We start from the raw sequence: 12,832 nt of genomic DNA, 5'->3' as shown, positions 1-12,832 counted from the left end.
AACTTAGAGTGAGGAAAGTGCCCAAAGGGGATGATGCTGAGAGATTGCGGAGGTTGACGTGGTGATGACGGTTGCCCAGTTTACAGCGTGTGCTTGGTTGTTCTTTGTGAAAATGCTCTCTCTCTGAGTGCACTGTACTGTTTTGGATTTTGAGAGGTCTCTGAACTACCAATGAGACACCAATATAGGCAGGAACCTTCTGGGAGCATCGTGCTTGTTATGGAATAGACAAAAGGGGCTATTTTGACTCTTCTTCCTTTCTTACACTTCTAGAGATGCACTTTCCACCAAGACCCTTTTAATCATAAGGATTTCCCAGAACCCAATGAATCATAAGAATCTCTCCATTCTCGCTGCCAAGCATTGCCTGTTTCTAAGCACCAAGGGGCAATGGAAGATGGTGCGCTTCGCTTCAGAGATCCCTTCCTTCTGCTTTTGTGGTGCTAGGAACACCATTTACTCTAGGAAGAATGAAGGATTTAGTTCTCTATGAGCTTTCCCTTTTATATCCTTTTTCTCTGAATCTGTGGACATTTCTCTAAAGTATTGTGGTTTTATTTGTTTTTAAAGCAATATTACTGTAGTTTCCCGAATGCAGTCTTTGAAGAAAATTATTTTAGTACACTTAAAGACATTGTGCAACCAAAACAAATGCTCTTTGCTCTCCAACGGACTCACTGTACTATCATGTGTTATTTCTTGTTAGCTTAAATGAAGTTTTATATTTTTATAAATATATAAGCTTCTATGTATTTCAGGGTTTCATTTTGAGAGATATGTTTCTCCTACCTATGTCTGATTCAGACTTTGTTTAGAAGCCTGATGTCACAGAACATTCAATCTTGAGTCTTTTTCTGGTTTTGAATTTTATCATTACTGTGCTCTGGTCAGTTTCACAGCTATAGCCTGCTATTTTGATCTGCAATTCCTTTGTAAGTAAACTCGAATAGTATAGAATTGGCAGCCAAAAAACCAAAACAAGTTGGTGGTGGACTTCCTAGATAATGCAAGAAGCAAAATGGATTAATGTTAGCCGTGTCCTAAAGGAACCAGATCCCATTGATCTTGGAAGCTAAGCAGAGCTGCCCCTGGTTAGTGCTTGTATGTGTAACCACCAACAAATGCCAGGTGCTGTAGGCTACATTTCAGAGGAAGGAATTGGCAAAGCCACCTCTGAGGATCCCTTGCCTAAGAAAATCCTCTGAAATGAATGGGGTTGCCATAAGTGAACAGATGGCTTGAAGGCACACATATACAACTAGGCTCCTTTGTCTTGTATAGCTGCATAACATGCAAGGCATTCTTCAGGTGATGTTTTCCCCAATGTGAAGTTGCAGTCAAGGCAAAAGTTATCATCTGCTAGTTACCCAGCTGTTTTGAGCACAGAAGCCTTGCTAGGCAAAGAAGGCTGGTGAGCCTGAGATAAAGGTATCTCAAGCTATTTCTGACAGATGGTGCCAGTTTTATGTTGTCTGCCTGGTTTCCAGACAAGGCTCTAGTTCTGTTCCTTTTTTTTTCATATCTAGACAAGTTGCACTTGGTTGTCATTTTTTAAAAAACAGCAAACAGCAATTCAATTCTCTCCTTGTTTTGTGGCTTACAACTTTATTTCTGTTTCCTTCTCTAGAAACTGTGGAATGTTGTGAAGACCTTACCAGCTCCACAATCATAGACAGAATACGTTTGGGACTATTCTCTGTTGGAGTCTATACTTCATCTGTCAAAGGTACCAATTCCATACACTTTATCCAGCTGTTAAATTTTTCCAGTTCTGTTCCCTAATGTTAAATCCTGTTATAGCTTGCATAGGACTTTGCAGAACTATCAGGTGTTTCTTAGTTTGAGGACCAGTTGCTTTTGTGATGGAAACATATTTTTATGGAATTAAATGTAGATGCTAAGATGGCAGCCTTTGTATTTAAAATGAGCTATCTTTTTTATTTGTATTAGAAAATTCAAGTTATTTGGGTATAGCTGGGAAGGAGAAGAAGCATAGTTCATGTACAGTAATGCATCCCATTAAATCTTTTGTGTGACACCCAAACCAAATGTTTTTCAGGCAGAGATTTGTCTGAATTACCTCTGAACCCCATTGACCCCACCAATCCATGGTTTCTGTGTCCGTGAATTCCAGCTTCCCACTTTTTAAATAAATAGCTTTTTTTGTGTTAGGAGTGACTTGAGAAACTGGCCGTCTGCAAGGACGTTGCCCAGGGGACATTGCCCAGATGTTTTGATGTTTTTACCATCCCTGTGGGAGGCTTCTCTCATGTCCCCGCATGGAGCTGGAGCTGATAGAGGGAGCTCATCTGCGTTCTCCTTGAGTTGGATTCGAATCAGCAACCTTCAGGTCAGCAATCCAACATTCAAGTAATCAGTCCTGCTGGCACAAGAGTTTAACCCACTGCACCACGGGGGGCTTCAGATCTCTAAAAGATTTGATTTGTAGGGGCCTGCCTGATCTCCCTGGGGTGGGCATTCCAGAGCTGGGGGGCCACAATTGAGAAGGCCCTCTCCCTCATCCCCACCATCTGCGCTTGTGTCTATCAGAAAGCCTGAAGCTGAATAGTGTTGTATAAGTCATAACCATCACTTTTAATTGTGACTGGAAACAGGTTGGCAGCCCATGCAGCTGTTGCATCAAAGGAGTTGCATGGTCCCTGTAACCAGCACCAGTCAACAATATGGCCACTGTTCTTTGGACAGCCTCGTGTATCTGAACATTCTTCAAGGAGAGTGCTGAATAGAGTGTGTTGAAGTTATCCAAGCAGGATGGCATTCATCCCCATAGTCTTCTGCTTATTTTCCAGCCACATTTTCTGACATTTTCCACATGAAAGTACAGTGATGTGGCCTTGTTCCTAATCTCTGCCACAGCTGTGCACTCCGATATGCCAGATGTAGGCAGCCGATTACCACTGGTACATTTTCAGAACATAATTGTATGTACAAAACATAAACGCCTATATATTTTATATTCTAATATGCCATTGATTGTAAGATGCACATTGATTTCAGTGCCACCAACAGAAAAAAAAGAAAGCTACACCCTCATGCACCCCAGCCAGCTCAGGGGTTAATAGCTCTGGAGGTGTTTTCAAATGCAGGTTTGGGAAGGCTAATTTCTTTAAAAATACTGTCTTTGATTTTGTTTCTTCAAAATGGTTTTAAAAATGGGGTGCATCTTAAAATTGAGGGTGCTACAAGCACACAACAAACATTTATCCCTGAGGTTGCTGAGGAGATCTCTGCAGGGCCTTTGTGTTGGGAAGATTAAAGTACATTTTGAGATCTGCTCAGGGAAATGGTAGATTTTTCTGATATTAACATGGCCTCTGTTCTAAGGTGCACTGAAGGAGAAGAAGAGAGTAAAGCAAGGATGTGGGGCTGGAGGAGACTGAATTAGGACAGAAAAGGTGAAGAAAAGGTGACCTGTAAAAAGGTTTATGGATGAACTGGGCATTGAGCCAAGGATGTAAGAGTGGGAGTTTGGAGAGGCAAAGTGTCAGTGGACTGTAGGAACAGGAAATGATGGAGCAACAATAGAAAAAGATTTGGCCAGCATGATTATGTGTATTTGGATACCCACCCAGTTAAGTCCCCAGAAGCTGTGAACTATTGAATCTATTTTCCCAATGTTTTTATTGCTAGACACTCTCCATCTAGACCTGCTGTAATCAGTATTGGCCATTCAATTCCTTACTTCAGGTTCCTTTTTACAGAAGGTATGGCAAAACTCTTATGAGCTTGTTGCAGATCAGGGACTCACAGATACCTGGAGACATCCCTCTTATGAGTTTGATAACAATTTACATTGGAAACATGAAATAAAATGTCCCATTAGGAAAGACTGGAGATTTTGAAGGTGATGTAGAAAGTCAGAAAGAGTTATTGGAGTGGAGCCAAGGCAACCAGTTTGTGTTTGAGGAATTAAATGCCACTGGCATCAGCTGTTCATGGCCTCTGTTGACGCTCACAGAGAAGCACTCCGTCTAACTGAATAGAAGACACCTGGAAGCTTATCACACAAGCAAGCCAATTGCAAGTACAGCAGGACAGCAGCAGCTTTGGCTAGGACTTATCGCATGATATCGCTCCTCTTTTGGTGGAGGACAGTTTGGAAAGTGTTTATGTTACAAGCACAAATCATCCATTATAGGCCTCTTTTCATAAAAGAAACACCTTCCAAAGTCTCCCACTGGAAGAAGAAGAGAACAGAAACACCATGTAATAAGTCCTACTGTTACCCTGCTGTAATTACAATCCTCTTGCTTCGTGTGATCAGACTCCAGTGAAAATTTCAACCTTTTCCTCTGTCTTTGAAAGTCAATCTCCACTGTTATTTGCAGGTGTCTGTAACATTGGGGTCTTCATGGACAACAGGTTGAAAATGAGCCAACAATGTGATGTAGCAGCTAAAAGGCCAATGGGAATAATAATAATAATAATAACAACAACAACTACTACTACTACTACTACTTCTTTATTTTTATATCCCGCTGTCATCTCCCTGGAGGGGTTTCGGGCAGCTTACATGGAGACAAGCCCGATCAACACGTTTTAAAATAACACACAGTACAATTCATAAGACAACATCATAAAATTAATAAAACAACATCATAAAACAACCATCGAACAGGCGACCAATAGCCTGACATAGTAAACAAACACTGAGCTCGGGCGGGTGGGTTGGTGCTAATCAGTTGTATAGTGTCTAGATCAAGGGAGATCATGGTGCCTCTCTATTTTGCTTTGGTCAGACCTCTTTATTTGGAATAACCCTGTGCCCAGTTCTAGGCCCAACAATTCAGGAGGGATATGGATAAGATGGAATACGTCCAGAGGACGATGACTAAAAGGATCAAAGGCCTGGAGACCACGAATCCCTATGAAGAGGAGCAGCTTAAAGAGCTGGGTCTGTTTAGCTTATAGAAGAGAAAGCTGAGAGTAGACATGAGAGCTATGTTTAAATATTTCAAAGGCTGTTATAAGGAAGAGGGAACAACTTGTTTTCTGCAGACCTGAAGACTAAGATTCAGTGGAGCCATGGATTTAAATGACAAGAAAGGAGATCCTACCTGAACATTAGGAAGAACTTCCTGAGAGCTGCTCAACAGTAGAACCCTCTGCCTCAGAGTGTGGTGGAAGCTTTTAAACATAGGTTGGATGGCCATCTCTCAGGGGTGCTTTGATTGTGCTTTTCCTGCATGGCAGGGGGTTGGACTAGATGGTCCATGGGGTCTCTTCCAACTCTATAATTTTATGATCAGAGCCCATTGCTTTATATACACCTTTGTGACACTGTCATCTATAAAGATAGGAAGTTTAGTTTAAAAAAACCAACTGCAAAAACCTGGAGCAACTTATCCATGAGTCAATGTAAGTACTGTACTTTAATTCTAATAAAAAGTAGAGTAGCGTGGTGAAAGGCAAGAGTTTAGTCTTACCAGGAGAATCATATCCCTTCCCAGCCTTCTCTTCTCTAAGCTAAGCACCCCCTGCTTCCTAAGCCACTTCTCATAGAGCTTGGCTTCCAACCTTTGATCCTTTCGGTCACCCTTCTCTGGACCCCTCCACCTTGTCCATATTCTCCTTGAATTGCATTGGCCAGAACTGAATATAGTCTTATTTCAAGTGAGGCCTGATCAAAGCAGAAGAGAGTGGAACTGTTGCTTCCAAAGATCTAGATACTATATTTCTGTTGACTGAGCCTAGAATTGCATTGCCTTTTTTAAGCTGCCGCATCACATTATTGGCTCATATTCAGCTTCTTGGAACCAAAACCTCCCAAGTGTTGTTGAAATCTTCTTACTGTGTGCCTTTTAATCAGCCTTCTTTATAATGTTTTCACATCCTTTTTTGGATGAACTTTTCTAATGTGTGTTTTAAAGATTGGGAGAAGAGGGCCAGATTGAAGGCTACATTTGACAACTTTTCAAGTCGACTGCAAAATGGAAATATTTAAAAGTACTTATTAGAAGGACCCTGATAGATGCCCAAGCTTAGTAATTTCAATTTTTCTTGGAAATTTACACCAGCTTTCTCAGCACTGGTCAATCTTTCAATGGCTGGAACAGGATTAGAACAAAAGCTTGGTTCACTTCTACCTGCATTTTCTTGGTGCCTTCCCACTGAGTCTGTCCTACATAGCTCTGTGTTCAAAGGCCTGGTTGGAAGTAAGGGCTTTCATTTCTGATGTATAATTTAATGCTCTTTTTCCTGATGTGCCAGGCTTGTTTGTATCGATAAGTGTGTGTTTCTGTGTGCAGCCTGCTGACAATTTTGTAAGCCGAATAAGCTGTGCCAAATATATCTGGGTTTCTGTGGAGTGCTTTTGAATTGAAAAGGTTTGTTAATAAGCCAGGTTGTCTTTCCTGTTAAAAGCATGTCCCCTGGCTTTACCTGTTTTCAATAGACAGTCAGGCTGCAAGTCTGGTTTACTTGGAAAATAATCTCTTTAGCATCAGATGTGACACCCTTTCTGTAATAAAACATTAGGAAATTGTTATTGAATAAAAACATAAGTCATCCTTAGAGTAGGATTTGGGGGCTCCTGGTATTCCTCACGTCAGTCTTCTATTTTTGAAATGTCAGGCTGTCACAAAACCTGAATGTTTCCTGGCTGCTGCTGCAAATTATTGTGATTAAGTGCCTCCGTCAGACATGCCCCAGAAAAGCTGGGGGTCAAAGAAACATGCTTTTGTGTTTTATTAAGGGGCAAATTAAGACTTCAGCTTTCTTGGCAAGTCTTAATTTAAATTTTAGACAGCTTATGTGGGCGATCCATCCAAGACGCAGCAGCGCCTGGGGGAGGCGGCTGAACGCTGAAGCCGGAAAGACCTTTAAGGCAAGTCAAGGTGAAGCATTAAATAAATCTTGCGGAAAAGAAAGCTGTAAAGGAGAAAACACAGATTTGTGCAAGACTTTCTGTGGATTTCTATATAGGGATTGAAGGCTTTCCTATACCTTTTGTGTCTCTTTGGCATGTGTTCCTAAGGAACAGGCTTAGACTGGGATTTTAATTCCTGCTCAGCCTTTAAGATCAGGGATTGCTTTCTCCAGTCTTAAAAGTACACAACCTGCCTTACCTAAAAGCAGAGGTCAGAAGAGTGCCGAGACCCATTTTATGGCCTCTGAATCTCTTAATTGGTGATTATGTTTTAGCCTCAAATGGGTACTAAAGCTTCATTTGAGCTTATCTGCACTGTGTGAATGTGTGCTCCGTTCAAAACAATGAGGAGCATTTTCTGGATATCCCAAATAACATTGCTCTGGTCATGGAACCACCCACGATAAGTGAAAATCCGCAAAGTAGGGACACTAGGCTTCTCCTTAGAAAGGAAGTAGAAACAGGGAGGGAAGGAGAGAGGACGGAAGGAAGGAAGGGAAGAAAGAGGCAGGGGAACATGGTGCCGCCTTCTTTTCCTCCCTCTGCCATTTGGGCTCCTCCTCCACCCCGCCGCCCGCACCCGACTGAGACCACCGCCACTGTAAATCATAATTTTTTAAATGATTTATAATATTATTTTAGTGTTTATTAAAAAACCACAAAACAGCGAGTCAGCGAAAAGCGAACCGCGAAGTAGTGAGGGAACACTGTAATGTCAAACAAGCTTTTGGAAATCAGAAAGATTCTTCTGGAAAAGAGGCATTTTACTCAAAGAGAAGGGAGGAAAAATGAACACAAATCTGTGCAAAAGAAATGAAAACCCAGCAAAAGATGCAAAAATGGGATTGGGAAACATGTTTCTTAATATTATTAATATAAATTTATAAAATGTATATTTTTAATTCATAATGTATTAAAAGGGCCCCAGGCCCTTTCCATCTGGGTGTGACTCGGCACTTCCTAGGAAGGAAGCTACATCTATAAAGCCTGAGTCCACAAGGCCCTGGTAGGGCTGAGAAGCCTGCTGTTGCGCTGCAGAAGAGGCCAGAAACATCTCCAGCCAGCCTGCCTGTTGCTGCCTCTGGGACTCCTTGTGAGTAGACTGCAGCCCCAGGCCCTTTCCATCTGGGTGTGACTCGGCACTTCCTAGAAAGGAAGCTACATCTATAAAGCCTGAGTCCACAAGGCCCTGGTAGGGCTGAGAAGCCTGCTGTTGTGCTGCAGAAGAGGCCAGAAACATCTCCAGCCAGCCTGCCTGTTGCTGCCTCTGGGACTCCTTGTGAGTAGACTGCAGCCCCAGGCCCTTTCCATCTGGGTGTGACTCGGCACTTCCTAGAAAGGAAGCTACATCTATAAAGCCTGAGTCCACAAGGCCCTGGTAGGGCTGAGAAGCCTGCTGTTGTGCTGCAGAAGAGGCCAGAAACATCTCCAGCCAGCCTGCCTGTTGCTGCCTCTGGGACTCCTTGTGAGTAGACTGCAGCCCCAGGCCCTTTCCATCTGGGTGTGACTCGGCACTTCCTAGAAAGGAAGCTACATCTATAAAGCCTGAGTCCACAAGGCCCTGGTAGGGCTGAGAAGCCTCCTGTTGCGCTGCAGAAGAGGCCAGAAACATCTCCAGCCAGCCTGCCTGTTGCTGCCTCTGGGACTCCTTGTGAGTAGACTGCAGCCTCAGGCCCTTTCCATCTGGGTGTGACTCGGCACTTCCTAGGAAGGAAGCTACATCTATAAAGCCTGAGTCCACAAGGCCCTGGTAGGGCTGAGAAGCCTGCTGTTGCGCTGCAGAAGAGGCCAGAAACATCTCCAGCCAGCCTGCCTGTTGCTGCCTCTGGGACTCCTTGTGAGTAGACTGCAGCCCCAGGCCCTTTCCATCTGGGTGTGACTCGGCACTTCCTAGGAAGGAAGCTACATCTATAAAGCCTGAGTCCACAAGGCCCTGGTAGGGCTGAGAAGCCTGCTGTTGTGCTGCAGAAGAGGCCAGAAACATCTCCAGCCAGCCTGCCTGTTGCTGCCTCTGGGACTCCTTGTGAGTAGACTGCAGCCCCAGGCCCTTTCCATCTGGGTGTGACTCGGCACTTCCTAGGAAGGAAGCTACATCTATAAAGCCTGAGTCCACAAGGCCCTGGTAGGGCTGAGAAGCCTCCTGTTGCGCTGCAGAAGAGGCCAGAAACATCTCCAGCCAGCCTGCCTGTTGCTGCCTCTGGGACTCCTTGTGAGTAGACTGCAGCCCCAGGCCCTTTCCATCTGGGTGTGACTCGGCACTTCCTAGGAAGGAAGCTACATCTATAAAGCCTGAGTCCACAAGGCCCTGGTAGGGCTGAGAAGCCTGCTGTTGTGCTGCAGACGAGGCCAGAAACATCTCCAGCCAGCCTGCCTGTTGCTGCCTCTGGGACTCCTTGTGAGTAGACTGCAGCCCCAGGCCCTTTCCATCTGGGTGTGACTCGGCACTTCCTAGGAAGGAAGCTACATCTATAAAGCCTGAGTCCACAAGGCCCTGGTAGGGCTGAGAAGCCTGCTGTTGTGCTGCAGAAGAGGCCAGAAACATCTCCAGCCAGCCATTAATACTTGTTGGTTAGTGTTATTGATATTTTATAGGTTTACTAGGACTAGGTTATTGCAATTCCCTAGAAATGACTGACATTTATGGAAACCATGAAATGTCTTAATTGTGCCAGCTGATGGGAAGGTCTTTCAGCCTAGTCCTCTCTCAGCTAGTAACCTTGAACGAGAAAGTAGATCTTCTTCTTAAAGGATTCTCGTTGATGGCAAATAACTTTCCTCAGCATGATACCCCTGGGGAGGGAATTAATATCATCAGACATAACTCAAAGGAGATCAGTTGGCCCTCAGATATGATCGGAGAGGGAGAGATTGGACAACATAAGGGTAGCAAGGATGTAATACTAGACAATGGGGAAGCTTAGGGACGAGGAGATCTGTCTGGTGAACAACATGGACAGGGAAAAGATAAGAGTATGGATTTTGAAACGGGAGCACCAAAGCAGATAATGAACACTTCGTTGGGGATGGACTTTCCCCTCTGGTCTGCAGGATGCCATTATGACCATCCGTTTCAAGTGGAACAACTGGCATTTGATATCAAAGACTTTCAACTGAATAGAGGCAGATGGACCTCAAAAAGAGGGATTCGGAGGTCCTTGGCCCAAATTCTTTCTAGGAGCCTGAAAGAAATTAAGATTAAGACCATCTCTTGGCTTTACAAGGACTTCCAATCCTATGATCACTCGACTCGCCTCATTACCACCTTTGAGGACAAGCGGTTAATAGAAGAACTATGGGCTCTCAGATCCCGGCTGAACTCTTGGGGTATCACCATCAGAAGGGTAATTGTAGACCCCTCGACTCGCCCTCTTATGCCCAACCTGCCCTCACATACCCGAGCCCCGGCTAAGTCAAACAGGATGTTTAACCCTTTGTGCAGGTCCTCTTCCCCTGTAAATTCGCTTTCAGTTAAATCTGCTCAACCCCTCTCCATACCCTGCCAACAAGCCCTGCTTTTTAACACCTTGTCAAGCTGCTTCGAGAGATCTCCCTCCTTTGATAGGCTCTATCTGTCCCCTTCGCTAGACACTACACAAGATGGAGATCCTTGCAGCCCTTTGAATTCAGGGAGCTGACTAGGCCCTCTTAATAACCTTTCAGTAGAGCCAGGATCTCTGGGGGGTGGGGTCCGGGGGGGGAGGGTTCCATCGAGGGTTCCATCGAGGTCATGTGGGGGAGGAGGGGGTGCGGCCAACAGTTTCCCAGGGAGAAGCGCAACAGGTGTCTTGCGACCCTGGAGAAGGTTAGGTGTGGTAGCCTCCATGGCAGCCCCTCCGGGTTGAAGGTACTGCTGCTTAATGCCAGATCCGTCAGTGGGAAATCTGCAATTATCCAGGACTTAATCCTGGATGAGCAGGTGGATCTGGCTTGCATCACCGAGACCTGGTTGGATGAACTGGGTGGGGTAAACCTTACCCAGCTTTGTCCTCCGGGTTTCGGGGTGCATCAGCAGGCCAGGCCTGGAGGGCGGGGAGGTGGGGTTGCGGTGGTCTTTCGGCAGTCCATCGCCCTGGTCAGATGCGCCGTTCCGCAATCTGCTGGGTTTGAGTGTCTCCACTTGAAGGTGGGTACCCAGGACAGTTTGGGGATTCTGCTGGTGTACCGTCCACCCCGCGACACAGCAGTCTCCCTACCTGAGCTAGCTGAGGTGGTCTCTAGCGTGGTGTTGGGCTCCCAGCGTCTTTTGGTATTGGGTGACTTCAATATCCACGCTGAGGCCACCTTGACAGGTGCGGTTCAGGAATTCATGGCCGCCATGATGACCATGGGGCTGTCCTAAGTAATATCGGGTCCCACCCATCAAGCTGGTCATACACTCGACCTGGTCTTTGTTGTGGGCGACGGTTTGGTCAGAGTGGAAGAGCAAACTATTCTTCCATTGTCATGGTCTGACCATTATCTGATCAGTTTAAGACTCACCGTGTCCTCAAACCTCCGCAGGGGTGATGGACCCATTAAGATGGTCCGCCCCAGGAGACTTATGGATCCTGAGGGACTCCTGACGTCTCTTGGGGTTCTGTCTGCTATGGAGGCTGACGATCCTGTCGATGCCTTGGTCGCTCGTTATAATACCGAGTTGTCCAGGGCTATTGACATGATCGCTCCCGAACGTCCCCTCTTGCTGCGTGGAGTTGCCGCGGCTCCCTGGTTCACCAGGGAGCTGGCGGAGATGAAACGTGGGAGAAGGAGACTAGTGGCGCTGGCGGAGAACTCGCGACGTTTCTGACCAAGCACGGTCTAAAGCCGCTATTAGGGCTTATTCCGCGGCGTTGCGGGCAGCCAGGAAGGTTTTCACGACTGCCCGCATCGCGTCTGCAACAAATAGATCTTCTGAGTTGTTCCGAGTTGTTGGGGAGCTCCTCCACCCTTCTCAGGGTGGGGGGGCACCTGACTCCTCGGCAACTCGGTGTAGCGAGTTCGCTCACCATTTTGCAGACAAAGTCACTCAGATTCGTTCCGACTTGGACGCCAGTCTTGATGCATTGCCAGGTGAGGTAACCGAGGCATCTGTCTGTTCGATCTTGTGGGATTCGTTTCAGTTTGTGCAACCTGATGATGTGGACAAGATTCTTGGAGCGGTGAGGGCGACTACCTGTGCCTTAGATCCCTGCCCATCTTGGCTTTTAAAACAGGCCAGTGGTGGGTTAGTTGATTGGTTTGTGGCAATAATTAATGCCTCTTTGGGGCAGGGCAAATTTCCATCTAGCCTAAAACAAGCAGTGGTAAGGCCTATTCTGAACAAGGCCTCATTGTATCCGACCAATCCGTGTAACTACAGGCCAATCTCTAACCTACCATTCTTGGGCAAGGTCTTGGAGCGGGTGGTTGCCTCTTCAGCTCTTGGAAGATACGGATTTTCTGGACCAATCACAGTCTGGCTTCAGGCCTGGGTTCAGTACTGAGATGGCTTTGGTCGCCTTGGTGGATGACCTCCGCAGGGAGCTGGACAGGGGGAGTGTGACCCTGCTGGTTCTCTTGGACATCTCAGCAGCTTTCGATACCATCGACCATGGTATCCTTCTGGGGCGGCTCTCTGGGATGGGCCTTGGGGGTACTGCACTCCAGTGGCTCCAGTCCTTTCTGGAGGGTCGTTCCCAGTTGGTGAAGCTGGGGGACACCTGCTCGGACCCCTGGCCATTGACCTGTGGGGTCCCGCAAGGTTCTATTTTGTCCCCCATGCTTTTTAACATCTACATGAAACCGCTGGGAGAGGTCATCCGGAGTTTTGGAGTACGGTGCCATCTCTACGCTGATGACACCCAACTCTACTACTCTTTTCCACCTAAATCCAAGGAAGCCCCTCGGATTCTGGACCAGTGTCTGGCCGCTGTGTTGGCCTGGATGAGGGTGAACAAACTGAGACTTAATCCTGACAAGACAGAG

At 46.1% G+C, this 12,832-nt stretch overlaps 1 protein-coding gene across 3 annotated transcripts in view; it reads left to right on the top strand.

Annotated features, from left to right (window-relative positions):
• fam168a (family with sequence similarity 168 member A) overlaps window positions 1-12,832 on the top strand; it is a 239,614-nt gene that overhangs the window by 41,022 nt on the left and 185,760 nt on the right. For all 3 annotated transcript variants that reach the window (XM_062974438.1, XM_008120677.3, XM_008120679.3), the window contains exon 2: window positions 1,628-1,726. The gene's annotated coding sequence lies outside the window, so the exon portion shown is untranslated. The remainder of the gene's footprint in view (window positions 1-1,627; window positions 1,727-12,832) is intronic.

The sequence above is a fragment of the Anolis carolinensis genome, chromosome 3, assembly GCF_035594765.1.
Source record: "Anolis carolinensis isolate JA03-04 chromosome 3, rAnoCar3.1.pri, whole genome shotgun sequence".
Classification (NCBI taxonomy): domain Eukaryota; kingdom Metazoa; phylum Chordata; class Lepidosauria; order Squamata; family Dactyloidae; genus Anolis; species Anolis carolinensis.
The sequence above is the reverse complement of the archived record's forward strand: the minus strand, read 5'-3'. Positions and strand labels throughout refer to the sequence as shown.